General features: G+C 37.3%; 1 long non-coding RNA gene across 1 annotated transcript in view; it reads right to left on the reverse strand.

The window, feature by feature from the left end:
* LOC307185042 overlaps positions 1 to 17,365 on the reverse strand; it is a 191,561-nt gene that overhangs the window by 90,438 nt on the left and 83,758 nt on the right. Inside the window, exon 2 of the long non-coding RNA XR_013827862.1 lies at positions 3,635 to 3,740. This is a non-coding gene — a long non-coding RNA (uncharacterized lncRNA). The remainder of the gene's footprint in view (positions 1 to 3,634; positions 3,741 to 17,365) is intronic.

Consider the following 17,365-nt stretch of genomic DNA (forward strand, 5'->3'; position numbering starts at 1 on the left):
ATCTAATCCCTGTCATTTTAGCAGGTTTTACTGTGGAATACTTTTTAAAACTTTATCTCAGATCATTTTAACTAAAATAACACTTAAATGGAATTTAGGAATCAAACAGATGTTTTCATCTCAGTGGGCAAACTGCCCTCATCATCCACTTTCCTCTTTTTTTCCTCCAAGTACTAAGTCGTCATTCTTTGCAATTCTATTGTATCTCATAATATGTACTTCATCATTCAGGACTAATAAATGTGGCCTTACACTGATGATAGTTATTTCATAGCTTAGTCATGTTTCTCAACACACCTAATACCTACTTGAGGATGGATTTTATCTTCTACATTGATGTCCCTATAAGAATGAGTACATTGTTGAGCTTGCATAATATATTTAAACAACATAATACATTCAACGAAAACAGGTAACTCGACAAATTATGAGCAAGTATCCACTTGTACTCCATGAATATCAAATGCTGGACAAATTTCAGTGATATGAGCCACAATGTTCTGACCAAAATAAGAGCATAAGTTTGGCTCCTACAGAACATGATCTTCATTTGGCAAGAAATGGGGATTTTGTTTTCACGTTGACCTTATGGAGCCAAAAGAAAAGAAAGAAATAGCTTTGCCTATGAAGATTTATAAACATAAGTGTCCTTGCTTTGGACAGTAATAGGTCTCCCCTCTCATATCTATCTGGGTTTGAGACCTTGGTACTGCTCCATTGTCTGCCCTTGTACCTGTCCAGACTCATGGGTGTGCTAAACCGCAAGAGAGAGGAGATTCATTCAGGTCAGTGTGGGAGGGGTGGAGGGAGCACATCTGCTGAAGAGAAGTAAAACAGAAACAGACCAGATGGCAGGAGTAATGAGGGTGAAGAGCAGAAAGGAAAATTCCCCAAAGATCTACCAATGGCATTACTACACATCTGCTGAAGGAAAAGAGACTAAAAAGGAGCCAGCATGGTTTCAGGACATCTGAATGAGCTGACTCAGTCAGGGGTTACTCTGCAGGCTTAGATTAAGAGTTTGTTAGGAATGAGAAAGGAGTGAACAGGACGAAAGATACGGACATTCTGCCTGATATCTTTTGTGAGAACATTTCTCCCTCTTTGGAAACTACAAATATTTAACAGCAATTAATATGCTCTGGTCCCAATCAGCATAAACTTTGTAAAAAGTAATTTTCTTTAAAAAGATCTACTACTACCACCACCACCAACAACAAAGATCTCTCACCTTCATTAAAACCTTTGATAGTTTGCTACAATTTATAAAAGAAAGAAAATAGCTTACTTAGCTTTCCACAGCCTGCAAAAATGAAAGTAAAACATTAAGAGATTCTAAAGATATTAAGTGATTATTGGTTTTGCATCACTTACCTGGTATAGAATTGACAGGTAACGAGCACTTTCTTAGTTATTTTACATATAAAAATTAAGTGCTGTTGTAAAACGCATCAGATATCTTTTTCATAGTAAACTATTTAGAACATGTAAAAAAACTTTGATCTCTTATCACAAGGAAATTGCTAACACTGATGACCAGTATTATTTCAGAGTACAAGAAAATAGTTTGAACATGTATTTTTTTATATGTTTATATATGTGGGAAGGAAGACAATGCCCATAAAAAAGAGAAGAGATAAGCCAAAGCGATAATCTCACTGCTAATCCCTAAAATTTGGATTGTAAAAACTTAGAGCGATGTAAAAAACGTTTCCTACTGTTTTTCTTTTTGATGAAAATGAAAACAAAATGCTATTTTACCTTGAAAAATATGCTTACAAAACGGGTTTGAGCCAGCATGCATTATTGGAGAATCTACCAAAATTGGAAATGAACAAATTAACTGACAAGTGCAGGAGGAGGATACAAATTATAGGGATAACAGTTACCAGTTGCCTGCTCTATATAGAGAAACAGGGTGATAGCAATGATACTGATTACACTGACGATGCACATACACACACCAGTTGGCACAAGTCTCTTGAAACCATATAAAATTAGCCTCTGATACTATTTAAGGCATTTCTTATCTTTAAAAAAAATCAGCAATGCAATATCACTCTCTTGTGATGACCTGTAATGCTATCCCTTATTGCAGAAAGTAAATTTTGTAAGAGTTTAGCATACTTTATAATTTATCTTAGGTCTTCGTAGAGTAAATATTCAACTCAGACAACTGCAATTTGATGGAAAGTGCAACTTGAAAAAAAATCTTTAATGCTGAAATTTTCCTAATTCCATGTTGAGTTAGGGAGGCCATTAATAGAATTTGAGGGACTCCAATATTTCTGGTACCTGACCTACATATTCAGTAGTATGTTCTTAGAGAGTTCTACGTAAATGCAGGACTTTCTTTTCTGCCAAAGTAAAAATTCTCCCACAAAGGTTACAACTGAATAATATAGTAGAAACAGAAATAATAATATTTGTTAGAAGTAGAAGTTCTTCATAATAAGAGGAATTAATATTTATTAAGTACTCATGATACACCAGCCACTAGTTTAAGGGCTTTTACATGTATGTATTAGATCTTCATTTAATCATACAATGACCCTATAATGAATGTACTACAATCATGAATATTCTTTAGGAGAAAAAAAAAAGACCAAGAAGCGTAAGTAACTTTCTTGGGTTCACACAGCTATAAAGTTGCAGAGGTTAAATTTGAACCCTGGTAGTCTGGTTTAGTAGCCTATGTTTAATAATAATGTCACCCTGCCTTCCAATCAGGACAGCCTTGAAAATGAGGAAATATCATTTCAGTATTCTGCCTCTTTCACTCTGAACAAACATTATATTATCCATGTTAACTGTAAGTTGTAATATCAAAAATTTGTATATAGGTTCTTTAGAACAGGCCAGAGACAAGATGGCAGAGTAGAAGGACGTGAGCTCACCTCTTCTTACAAAAATGCCACAATCACAACTAACTGGTGAACAACCATCAAAAAAAAAAAAAAAATCTGGAACCTGCCAGAAAAGATATCGTACATCCAAAGACAAAGAAGAAGCCACAATAAGACAGTAGGAGGGGCACAATCATGATAAAATCAAATCGCATACCTGCTGGGTGGGCAACCCACAAACTGGAAAATAATTATATCACAGAAGTTCTCCCACAGGAGTGAAAGTTCTGAGCCCATCAGGCTCCTTAGCCTGGGGGTCTGGTAATGGAAGGAGGAGCCCCCAGAGATTCTGGCTTTGAAGGCCAGTGGGGTCTGATCTTGGGAATTCCATAGGAGTGGGGGAAACAGAAACTCCACTCTTTGAGGGTGCACACAAGTTCTCAAGCACACCAGGACCCAGGGCAGAAAGCAGTGACCTCATAAAAGCCTGGGCCAAACCTATCTGCTGGTATTACGGATCTTCTGCAGAGGCAAGGGGTGGCTGTGGTTCACTGCAGGGACAAAGACACTGGTGGCGGTACTTCTGGGGAGTACTCTTGGAGGCTGCCATTTTCTCACTAAGACCTGGCCCCACCCAACAGCCTGTAGGCTCCATTACTGGGATGCCTCAGGCCAAACAACCAACAGGGCGGGAACACAGCAGTCTTCCTGAGCACACAGCTGCCCATAAAAACACACCCCTTGACACAGCACAACCCACCAGAGGGACAAGACCCAGGTCTACTTACCAGTGGGCAGGAACCAGTTCCTTCCATCAGGAAGCCTACACAAGCCTCGTAGACCAGCCTCATTCACCAGGGGGCAGACAGCAGAAGCAAGAACTCTCTTGAATGTCTATACAATAATGAAAGATCAGAAAGAGAAAATTTTTTTAAAAATCCCATTTACCATCACATCAAAAAGAATAAAATACCTAGGAATAAACCTACCTAAGGAGGCAAAAGATCTGTATGCAGAAAACTGTAAGATGCTGATGAGAGAAATTGAAGATGACACAAACGGATGGAAAGATACACCATGTTCTTGGTTTGGAAGAATCAGTATTGTCAAAATGACTATACCACCAAAGGCAATCTACAGATTCAGTACAATCCCTATCAAATTACCAATGGCATTTTTCACAGAACTGGAACAAAAAAATCTTAAAATCTGTAATGGAAACACAAAAGACCCCGAATAGCCAAAGCACTCTTGAGCAAGAAAAATGGAGCTGGAGGAATCAGGCTCCCTGACTTCACACTATACTACAAAGCTACAATCATCAAAACAGTGTGGTACTGGCACAAAAACAGAAATATAGATCAATGGAAGAGGATAGAAAGCCCAGAAATAAACCCATGCACCTATGATCAAACAATCTACAACAAGGGAGGCAAGACTATACAATGAAGAAAAGACTGTCTCTTCAATAAGTGGTGCTGTGAAAACTGGATAACTACATGTAAAATAATGAAAGTAGAACATTCTTTTACACCATACACAAAAATAAACTCAAAATGGATTAAAGACTTAAATGTAAGACCAGATACTATAAAACTTTTAGAAGAAAACATGGGCAGAACCCTCTCTGACATAAATTGTAGCAAGATCTTTTCCAATCCATCTCCCACAGTAATGGAAATAAAAACAAAAATAAACAAATGGGACCCTAATTAAACTCAAAAGGTTTTGCACAGCAAAGAAAACCAAAAAGTAAATGAAAAGACCACCCATAGAATGGGAGAAAATGTTTGCAAAGGATGCGACCGAGAAAGGATTGATCTCCAAAATTTATAAACAGCTCATGTGGATCAGTATTAAAAAAAAAAAAATTAAAAACAACCAAATTGAAAAATGGGAAGAAGACCTAAATAGACATTTCTCCAAAGAAGACATACAGATGGCCAAGAGGCACATGAAAAGATGCTCAACATCGCTAATTATTAGAGAAATGCAAATCAAAACTACAATGAGGTACCACCTCACACCGGTCAGAATGGCCATCATCAAGAAGTCTACAAACAGTAAATGTATGTGGAGCAAAGGGAACCCTTCTACACTGTTGGTGGGAATGTAAATTGTTACAACCATTATGGAGAACAGTATAGATGTTCTTTCAAAAACTAAAACTAGAGCTACCATATGACCCAGCAATCCCACTCCTGGGCATATATACGCAGAAAACCATACTTTGAAAAGATACATGCACCCCAGTGTTCACAGCAGTACTATTTACATAGCCAAGACATGGAAACAACCAAAATGTCCATCAACAGATGAATGGATAAAGAAGATGTGGTACATATATACAATGGAATATTACTCAGCCATAAAAAAGAATGAAATAATGCCACTTGCAGCAACATGGATGGACCTGGAGATTATCATACTAAGTAAAGTAAGTCAGAGAAAGAGAAATATCATATGATATTGCACATATGTGAAATCTAAAGAAAAAATGATACAAATGAACTTACAAAGCAGAAGCAGACTCACTGACTTATAGAACGAATTTATGGTTACCAGGGGTAAGGCTGTGAGGGAGGGATAGATTGGGAGTTTGTGATTTACATATACATACTGCTATATTTAAAATAGGCAACCAGGGCCTCCCTGGTGGCGCAGTGGTTGGAGGTCCGCCTGCCGATGCAGGGGACACGGGTTCGTGCCCCAGTCCGGGAAGATACCACATGCCATGGAGCGGCTAGGCCCGTGAGCCATGGCCACTGAGCCTGCGTGTTCGGAGCCTGTGCTCCACAACGGGAGAGGCCACAACAGTGAGAGGCCCTCATACGGCAAAAAAAAAAAAAAAAAGACAACCAACAAGGACCTACTCTATAGCGCAGGAAACGCTGCTCAATATTCTGTAATAACCTAAATGGCAAAATAATTTGAAAACAATAGGCACATGTGTAACTGAATCTCTTTGCTGTACACCTGAACATAACACAACATTGTCAATCAACTATATTCCAATATAAAAAAATTATTAATTCATGTTATGTTAATTTAGTCAATATTTATTATCATGACCATAGCCATACAATAAATGATACATGCAATGAAAATAAAAATTTCTAAACTAGCTAAAGACACACCGAGGACTTGAATTATTAGGAACTTTTGCTTTCTGTTTCATAAATCTATTACAAAATATAATATACTTGAGAGACTAAAACTATTAGTTGAAGAGCCAGTCACAGAAATATGTAAATAGGAAAGAACCTTCTTTGTTTAGCAAAATAGCTCAGAAAAATCAATCGCCCAGAGGCTTGGCCGGGAAAGACCAGGTTTGAGCCAAAAGATGACAATAACTCAAGTGTTTTATATAATAAAGTAAGAGGAGTTCTGGGTTTCCCAAGCCAGTCCTTTAGAGAGGTGTAAAGGAACCAGGGAAGGAGGGAAGGAGAGAAAAGATTGAGAAGATTTGTTCCCTACTTAGAATATGACTACTGAGAAATTCCTGAAGGTGGATATGGTTGAGGACTTTTAAAATTAGAAAGTCTAATTTTTCAATTTTATGTTACCTGCATAGTAATGCAACTCTCTCCTGACTCTGCCTTATTACTGTAAACAAGCAGTTCTCAAAGTGTGGTCCTCTGACCAGCAGTCCCAGCATTATGCAGGACCTTGTTAGAAATGCCAGTACTCAGGAGAACCAGAAATTCTGGGGATGGGGCTCAGAAATCTGGGCTCAGCAAGCCCACCAGAGGATTATAATGTGTGCTCAAGTTTGAGAATGTCTGCCCTAAACTTAGCAGAATTCTGCTATTTCCTCAGCCTTGTGTGGTACTTCAGGAAATGAAGAAACTGGGTCACAGTCCAGCAGAGGTGTCATAAGCAAGAAGTGAGATGCAAAGCAAAGGAAAAGGAATTCACCCAGGATCAGGGAATGAGTCAACAGCAATGAAGTGTTCAAGTCAATGATACTTGTTACTCCCCAGAAACTCCAAAGATATTGTGAGACACTGAGTTTACCAGATTCTGTGATAGGGATTTAAGTTTATAAATCTTAAATGATGGCTTGACTAATGATATTACTATAGCATGAAGATGTGGGGAGTAATAAATAACACCTGATAGACATTTAGGAAATTCTCTATTTGAAGAACTTTTTAGACTATTTATTAATAAAAACAATTATCAAGTTCCTTTTAATTTCATTGAAAAACCACCTAACCCATTGGAAAACAATTTTCTACAGGAATTGTTTTTGAACTTAGGTATCACTTTGTGAGTAGAAGTAATTCACACACGGGTAGGTAGCTTCTGGTGCTTGGTTTAAATTTAATATAACTTAAAAGTTATAGAATTATCAGTCTTTTTTTAATGTATTGACAATGATGTGTTCTTAAACAGCCCAAAATGGGAGTTATAATTTGGGGAGTGTGCAAATCCCAATTGTGGGCTAGGGAACCTACTGAGAGGTTTGTTTGTGGGGACCATTTCCAAATTGGGGATAGACAGTCGAAACCTGTGGTAGGATATGCTCGATTGCACAGACAGACACTTACTACATTTACTCAAGGACTTATTTTATGTTTATCAACCTTCATACTTTGCTCTCCCGTCTCTTGGCTCTACTCTTAGATAGACAGACACTTACTATGCTAGTCAGAATCCATACTGTCTTCTCTTCATAAATGCCCCTTGATTTTCATCTGGAGAATCAAATGATAGAAAATACAACTCGAACTGACCCCTGCTCCCCATCTCAATCCATGATCTCTGGAACAGCTAGACTCCACCCCACTTTACTTTCCCTTACTGCCCCCTACACACCCAGTCACTGCCAGGGTAGGTTCATGACTTGGGTCTAGAGAGTAAGACCATCCTATTTGTCAGTGACAGTGTCTGTCTCAGATAGACTATCTCCTTACAGTGCCAAGATGGCAACCATGAGTTCTAGGCATTATACTCACAGCTTCGAATTAGCGTAAAAAAATCTTTATTCCCCCAAATAGTTAAAATAAAACCCTAGACGTGACTATACTATTCCAAATTGGGGATAGAGAGAATTTGGAAGCCAGAGTTGTTCTTCAGTGGGCCACTGTATTCCTTCTTACCCTTTCTTAACCTCTATCAACACTTAAAAATAGGTCTAACCAAATTTGGCGCTTTCCATCCCAGTGGTCCACTGAAGAACAACTGTGGCTTACTGCACTTCACCCATACCTGAAGTTAGAACTCTCATAGCACATTTTAGTTTTGTGAATTAAAAAAAAAAAAAAATCCTGGGTTTCCCTGGTGGTGCAGTGGTTGAGAGTCTGCCTGCCAATTCAGGGGACACAGGTTCGTGCCCCGGTCCGGGAAGATCCCACATGCCGCAGAGCGGCTGGGTCCGTAAGCCATGGCCGCTGAGCCTACGCGTCCAGAGCCTGTGCTCTGCAACGGGAGAGGCCACAACAGTGAGAGGCCCTCATACCACAAAAAAAAAAAAAAAAAAAAAAAAATCCTTATTGCTTAAGCCAGTTCAAGTTGCATCTTCTAGGATATTCTTCCAATATAAAAGAAACCTACCCAATATGTGACTGAGAAAGTAGCAGCAAAACCATTGACAGGTTGATTAGGGATTGTGTTTGCTCGTTAGGGATTCGATTTGCTCGTTAGGGATTCTTGAATACAAATTCCACACCGTTGGAGTGAAACAACTCTGAAGCACTTCTATTCCATCTCCCTGAGGTCCCCAACAGGATTTAGCCCCAGTCAATGACAGTATCTGGTTCTTTAATTCATCCTTTTTTGGCTTATTTCCCTTTCATATCTCACTTTCTTAATTCCTACTTTCCTACCATTGCTCCCAAAATCACCTCCAAAATGAACTTCTTACCCTTAAATCCTTGCCCTGAGTCTGATTCTGTTATTATGTGGGTGACCAAAGTATTTAATGAAGGTATATAGAATCAGAAAAAGTAACTGGAGGCATAACAGGAGACACAACAACAAAGTTTATGGTAAAAAAAAGCCTGAAAACAATATAATTTAAGTTGGAAAGTTCAGAAGCTAGTCCACACACAGAAAAGCTATGTCTTTAAAAAAAAAAAAACCTACTTAAAAGAGCTTCAATGAGCAGACACCCAAACACACAACCACTCACATTTTAATAAATTATTTTCTAATCCTAAGGATCAATAGGACTGCATTTTTCCCTCTCCAACAAACTTGTATTCTTCCATAGTTCTGAAATTTGGTCTCTGTAGATAATAAACACTCAATTAAAGAACTGATAAAGGCAGCTTCTATTTTTGCAAAACTATCCAGTAATGTTATCTGTAGTAGAAGGATATACTTTTTTCCAGGAGATAATAACAGAAGAGTTTCAATAAACTTAGGCAAACGTTACTATCAAGAATCTTGAAAGAAACTCTCAGGAAACCTCAGCTTGAAGTTTAATAGCTTGTGAACCATATGTCTTTCCAGTAACCAGTTTTGCTGGTAATTTTCTGGTATAGGACTGAAAAGAGCAGGACATGCTGAATTCCCAGTTTTTAGGAAGGTGGTGAGAAAATCCAAGAGGAGTAAAAAAGTTCCAATGTATCTATGCTTAAAGTAAGCAGAGATTTGAATACCTGTCCTCAGGAATAACAGGCTAAATCCTGGATGGGAAACATTCACCAAGGGATAATAACAGCAACAGCTAAAAAAACTAAACAAAACAAACAAACAAACAAACAAAAAATCCCATCAAACAGTAACATACTGCCTAAAGGAAAAGATAATCTTTACTGGGCAACAGGACATTAACTGAAAAAATGCTCCTCTACCCTGCCCCCTGAAAGTTGGTTAATATTTTACTTTAATTTCAAAATAAGAACATATACCATATCTTCTGCCTCCTACAAAAAATAAACCTAGTAATAAAATCTAATTTCAACAGCCAATGACTATTATACTTTCCACTTTGTAATTCCATTACATATTTTTACTATCTGCTCTCTCTTTAAGTTGGCATGTTGATTTAAAATTCAATGAAAATCTCATTAAAAAATATATTTGGAGGCAATCCAGAGAGGGGGAAGGAAAGAATGACCTGTGGGTGGTCTAGAATACACTGGATATGATATGGACTTAATCTTTCTGAACACAGCTGCCCCTGATCTGTAGTTTATGTACCCCATTATTCCTGGGACTTGGATGACACATCTGTCCCCTAAAAGAGAAGGGAAAATCTTAAGATCAAGATCTACATGACCATCTCCTTCAGTGACCAGCAATAAAGTCCCAACACTTTACATAGTGATTGGCCCCCACCCTGGGATGATCCTAATCAAGGTTCCAAGCTGAAATCCTGCTCCCTTACAGTGCCTGCATTGAAAACACAGTGTACGTCTAAAAAGGTTGATTGGTTGGATCAGCCTCATTACATAGCATGCGATATGTGTACACATGATAAAAAAGATGAAAGAACTCCAATCTAAGTTGGAAATAAATACACAGAGGGACACATTTCACTTAATTCATACTGTCGTGGGAAAGTAAAAGGTAACTATTTCTCTTTTTCACTTTCATAAAGTATATTGTAGCACTGCTATTAACTCAATGCAACACACACACACACACACCTGGAAGATTTTAATCCAAAACTAAATCCTTTAAGGGGATGAAGAGATTGTATTGAAGTATAGAGAAAAAAAATTTAAGTTTGTTCAAAAGAAATTACAGAACAATCACAAACTATTATAAATTAGCTCTCTTTTAAAGGACATGAGGCATAAGAAGTTGTAGGTGGTCTAATGCATTTCCTCATGATTGAATTTATACTCTTAAAGACTGGGTAATTTATACTCAGGGAGTGTGCTTGATCTTTTATTCAAAAGAGATTGGAATTTTTTTCCCATCATAGAAATGGAGAAAATGAGTCAGAAAACATGGTGTTCCCAAGACCATTATCTATCAGGGAGGAATTCATTAAAGTTCTTAACCCAACTATGGTGCAATGTATAAATGGGAAGGTTTTAGGAATTTTTAACACAGATTTTGGTGTATTTTTTTCAGAATAACTAAGTTATCTGGCCAAGACAAGATCCAATTCATTCCGGAGATGCTGAAAACTAACTTAAAACATTTTTTTAATGTCAAACGCATCTTAGTGTTTAGCATAGTTAGTTCAACAAATCTCTAAATTCACCAAGAATTGGAACCTTATACGATTATAGGCATTTCACTGAAATGCTACCACATAATGCTGATTTCCATTTAGCACACAAATTTTGGAACAGTGGAAGTAAGTCATGTGGCAAACAACTGCTTGAGAAGGTCACCATCTTTTAAGTTACTTTAGGGTCCCTATGGTAGAGATCTGTGTGAAAATAGTTCCACAAAATTTATCTTGTTTTACTTATAGGACTCATAGTGATGCATCATGTTTCTTTTTTAACAGGTTTATCAAAATGCTCAGAGATACTCTTGAGAAGTTATAGTCTCAGCTTTCCTTCTTTTGTATGCTTTCCCTCCCCTCCTCCACTATAACTTAAATATTTTCCATTTTCCCTGTTTTCATGGTGTGCTTAGTTCTTACTTAATATTTTAATATAAAGTACCTCGTACCCTCTTGGAACAAATACAAAGTAGTCTATTGCTATTGATAAAGTCATCGATTATCTCTTAGTTGTCATATTATGGACACATTTCATACCTTGTTGTTTCTGAAGCATTTTTCTCTTATTCTGTAGCTCTCCTCTCTTAGTTTTACTCTTAACTCTCTAGTTGTTCATCTCCAGTCTCCTTAAACAACCAATTTTTTCTACTACTTTACTGATATTTCCCAGTGTTCTGACTTTAGCCTTCTTTTCTTCTTACTCTGTAGGTAATGTCATAACATCCTACCCATGCTGTTGGTAACTATTCTCCCATTTTATAAATGAAGAAAGAGATACACAGAGAAATTTTAAAAATTCCCCAGGGTCACATATTCAATAACAATCAGAGCTTATATTTTAACAATATTTACATTCCTTCTGCCATACCACATATGTCCCCAGGATAGGCTGGGTAACAAAACCCACAATATATCTGTGACTTTGACAATGTTTTTGTTTTTGTTGTATGTTACTACCTTTAGTGAAGACCTCTACTTTACATTGCTGCTTTCTAGGACCCCAGCTGACAGAGGCTTTACCATCTGGAAGGTTGTTGGTTTTAGTGGTAGCGAAAGGAAAACTGAGGAGTTGAGCACCAGTAATTAAAAATTGAGATGGAGTTGTGAAACACACCTCACTTTTGCTCACATATCCTTGGCTGAAACAACTCATATGGCCGTGATTCCAGAGGATGAAAGTTTCAGAGAGCCAGGTAATTATGAGTAGAAGTAATGTCTACCACAGTTTCCCTATAAGGTAGAATACTCATCATATATTTGATAACTACAGTGGGATGTTTTTGGCTACATTCCAATTACTTCTTTCTCAATAGCACCACAGTTATTAGTGGGGTAAGATTTCCTCTCCCATATTTCGTGTGGTCTTACAGGATAGATACAAAAGTAAACAGACCCTCCCGGTTACCCTAGTATAACAGGCAGCCAGACGCAGAACCTAAGCTAAATTATTCAGGTTATCTGCCACAGGACTTGAGGCCTGTGGATTGATACAAAAACAGGAGGAAGGATGAAAATATTCATTCTGACAGAGCAAACTGACCCAACCATTGTTGCTAGAATGATCATTGGTCTGGTTCACTTTCTAGAGCCCTCTAGAAATCTGTTTCCTAATTCTAAGCAAGTCCCACCTGTTTATTCTGTGAACTCCCACATAGCCATTTCAGTATGTTTCTTTGCATAAGGTAGTTATATTCTGTTGCTTAAAACAAAGGAACCCAAACCTATACACACTACTTATTAATATTCTGAAGATACGCAGGGATGTAATTAGGATATCCAAATGTGAAGTTGTAGGATGTATGTGTCTTTATATAAAATTTATAGAATAAGATTCAGAAATAAACTAACAACAGTGTTGACATTAATTTACATAACTTTTTAAATAATGCAGTAAAAGGTTTCAAGAAACCGTAAGAAAGCCAATAAGAGCCCTCCTAAAGCAGTATGATGATGCCTTTGCTATGGGATGCTTCAACTCAGATTGCTTATTAGCACCTAGGTTAGAATTGGCTTGGTGATAATAAGATAAGCACTTCACTAATATGATTCTGAATGAGCAATTTTCATATTAATGGCTTTTCCACTGTATTAATGAAAACACAATTTGCCACCATAATGGGGACATCACTTAAATTAGATCAAAATTGCTAACATGAACAGTGATGTTAATAAAGCAAAGCTGTTGTATGTGCTAATGGTTCTTCTATTGTATTAACAATGTTCTTATATCCCAAAATTGGTATTACATTTGAAAAAAACTGTGTCATTTTATTGACTACTTGATAATGTCACTTACTGTATGTGCAAGCCACTGCCATCACATTAACTTTGAATAGATCTGCCAGTAACTGAGCAGAAAGTCACAAAGAATGGAAAATTCTACACACTGGAACAAAAAAGCGGTATTCTATCAGCGAAGCTTCCTTAATCTGGAACTAGGTTAAGGAAGAGAAAACACTATAAGAAAATGAAAAATTTAAACATGAGTCATTTATATAATGACATTTATTTCTGTTTTAGTTTACTAGGGCTGCTGTAACAAAGTGCCACAGACTGGGTGGCTAAACAACAGAAATTTATTTTCTCACAGGCCTGGAAGCTAGAAGTTTGAGATCAAAGTGTCAGCAGAGTTGGTTCTTTCTGACAGCCATAAGGGAAGGATCTGTTCCAAGACTCTCTCCTTGGCTTAGAGATGGCCATCTTCTCCCATGTGTCTTCACTTACTCTTCCCTGTATGCGTCTATGTGTCCAAATCTCCTCTTCTTTTAATGACATATTAGACATATTGGATTAAGGCCTACCCTAATGACCTTATTTTAATCTAATTACCTCTGTAAATACACTATGTCCAAATATGGTCATATTCTGAGGTATTAGGATTTACAATTTCAACATAGGAATTTTGTGAAGAGGGACACAATTCAGTATATAACTTCCCTAAGTTTTAATTTTCCAGGCATGTACAAAAATGTATATATGAAATATTTAAGTTTAGCACAGATAATATTACCAGGTTACTTATAATTATTTAAGGTGTTCTGATTTATACTGCATATAAACATCCCCCAAACTGAGCTTGAACATGAAATCAGGTAACTGTGGTGAAGTATTTAGCTCACTACTCACATAGCAAAAGAAAACTGAAGGTTACTATCAATAGTAGTAATAACAGCTGTACTATGGTGTGTGTACAGGAAAGGAAACCCAAAAAGAGGAAACATTTAAATGATAGGTGGTATCATCTCATTTAGTTTTACAGATATTTCTGTTCCCTGGAATGTAAATTCTTACTGGGTTAAATTCAACAACAACAAAACAAATAAACAAAAAGCCCCAAGCAAAAAAACTCCTAATATTATTAAGAATAACATTCATTCAATTAGACAAATATTTAATGGGCATTTAGTATGTGCCTGACACTGTTCTCAATAATGGGCAAAAGGAGTCAGTAAAAGTCCACACAGTAAGATCTTTTAAATACTTTAAATATATGCTGGTATTTCTTCATATTGTTAGGATTAAAAAGAATCACCACAGACTATTTAATTTTAAATATGTTGCCAGTCTTGGTTTGAAACTAAGAGTCAGTTTGAAACTAAGAGTCAGTAATTCATAAGACTTAATTGCTATTTAGCTAAAGAGAACACGTCTTACATATTCTGACTTATTTTATTCCATTCTATTCTAATAAACTTTGAGCTATCTGAGAAATCTCAATATGCTGGTGTTTAATATTTGAAGTCTTGTCAATGAAGGCAAAATAACCTATTTTTTTGCTTCAGAATAAGTGGCTGAATAACTACCTCTTCTGAACACCTCTTTGCCTAAAGCTTTGAAAGATGAAATCAATAATTAAGTCTTTAAAACAATTTGTTTTAGCTCTTTCCCTTCCAACATTTTATCTGTCCTGATGAAAGTAAAAAATGAAATGGCTTTTAACATTATTTCTTTCATTTCTAATTCTTTTCTATTTTATACAATCTGGGGATATTACCAAATAATTTAAAATGGCACAAAAACAACACCAGGATGAAGAAAGGAGAACTTAAGTTAATTTATAAACTGAAAAAGCAGAACAATCATAACAATCTTATAATATAGATTTTCAGTTGATTTTAAGCTATATTTTTATACAAATCAGTAGCCAATATACATCTTTTAAGTAATGTAATTGATATTTTACAAAATTTTTACCATTAATACCTGTGGAGAATTAGTATAGTGCTTTCCTAGTTCACAGGAAAGATCTTGGTTATTGACTGGACTCAGTAACTTGTATCAACCTATATAAAACACTTGTAATTTGAGAAAACTGGATGCAAGCTGTTTACTTGTGAAATGATATAACGTAACATAATCCTCAAAGCATGTACTTGAATATAGTGCATATGTATTTGCATAGTAATGAATCCACAAAATAAAGTATAAGGAATTAAGTGAAAGCTAAAAATGAAATAAGATATTGCCAAAAAGAAAACCTGTGGTTGCATCACATTAAATTTAAATAGAAACTCTTCCTTTGAAACTCATTCTAAATGCATTTTTGTACTTAAAGAAAAAAGTATTTAGAGAAAATATTTTCTAATCAGGGTGTGACAAAAAGTATTATATTGCACATTATATTCCTGACTGGAATAAGAATTAATAGATGTCTTAACTAATAATATTTTTCATTAATAAAGTCCTTCCTTTCATAAAGCATTTTCATATGTAAAATGAAACAAAAGAAAAGAAATACATCTACAGAACATTCATTATACTCTAGTATCTGCCTTGGCTTTTTACATGCATTATCTCATTTAATTTTCATATCTCTGTAAGACAAAAACAATCCTCAGTTTCTAGATCAGAAAATCAGGCACAGAGGGATTAAATCACTTTCTCAAAGTCACACAACTAGTAAGTGAAAGTATAGCGGGTTTAATCTTGGCAGCCTCAGTCCAGAGCTGGAGCCCCAAACCATTAAACCATGTTGTCTCTATGCTGTACTCATGTACTACCTCTATTGATCCTCGGGAAAAGCCTGTAACATTGTTATGAGTTAATATTACAGTAAACTCTTGCAGATTATTTTTGAATCTTCTCCATGTCACACAGTAAACAGTAGCGCCCACTTTGGTACCAAACCTTGTTGGTCTAGATTCTTGACAAAGTAGCCTATCTAGTCAGCATGATTCTTCCCTTATGCTCAGGGTTCAATGTACAGATATTTCCCTAAAATGTTTCATATACTCCAGGTCCTAAGCTTTGAGATCTATATTACAGAGTGGTCTACACAGAATATCATTTCAAATCTCCAGAATCACTTCAAGGCACCTCAAATTTTACGTGGACATATAAACAAAGGGATGCTTTGTGTACTATCTTATAACACCAAACACTGAATGGGACACTGTAAGATCATTTTCTTTGTACCTATACAAGTCTTTGTTCCCTACCCCCAGGCCTTTCAGAAATACATGTCAACAAAGCTTGAACAGAACCTGAGAAGTAAAAGTGATGTATCAAAATGGGGGGCACAATCAAGTTGGTGGAGTGGGAGGACACGGAACTCAACTCCCTCCAGGAGCACATCAAAAATACATCTACATGTGGAGCAATTCTCACTGAAAACTAACTGGAGACTGGCAGAAAGAGTCTTCTACAACCAAGGCTGTAAGAAATACCCACATGGAATTGGTGTCAAGGGAAAAGAAGCCATCAAGTCAAGACCTGTGCCCCTGAGATGGAACTCAAGAGGGGGATTACATAGGCAGAGATCTGCCCTGGTGAGTGAGTGGTTTGAGCCACATATTGGGCTCTCCAGTGCTGGAATCTAACACCAGGAAGATAAAGTCCCCTTGGCTAGTTGGAGGGCTGGTGAGATTAATAGGAAGGCTGTGGGAAGCCTGGACTCTGCCCATGAGGAACACAGGCATGCTTCGTTACTCCCGACGCAAGGTACAGAGGGTGAATTGAAACTGCACAGGACATTGGCCAGTTTCCTGCAACTGCCCAGGCACCTCAGCCTGAGCTGAGTGCCCGCTTTGGTCCCACTTGCTTCACCATGCAGGTCCACACAGGGCAAGGGCTACAGGGGCCAAGGGGAGAGGCTCCATCGTGAGGGAGAATGCAACTCAGGCTTGAAGTGGCATCTCAGCTTGTGGGAGGGCAGCCATTACTGATGCTTACTGAGGCAGCTGTCAGAAATGGTCCTGGGCCCTGACAGCAGCCAGGGCCACCAAAACCCACGCTCAAACCCATGCCAAACACCTGCACCAGCCCCTTTTGCTCCAGCACTGCTCCTCTCTAGGGTGAGGGTGCCAGTGCTAGGAGGGGAGAGACCACACACTTAAAGGGAATGGAGCCAGCCTAGACCCACCCTCAGGGCTTCTGCTCCAGC

Source organism: Stenella coeruleoalba (genome assembly GCF_951394435.1).
Source record: "Stenella coeruleoalba genome assembly, chromosome: 3".
In the NCBI taxonomy this organism is placed as follows: Eukaryota; Metazoa; Chordata; class Mammalia; order Artiodactyla; family Delphinidae; genus Stenella; species Stenella coeruleoalba.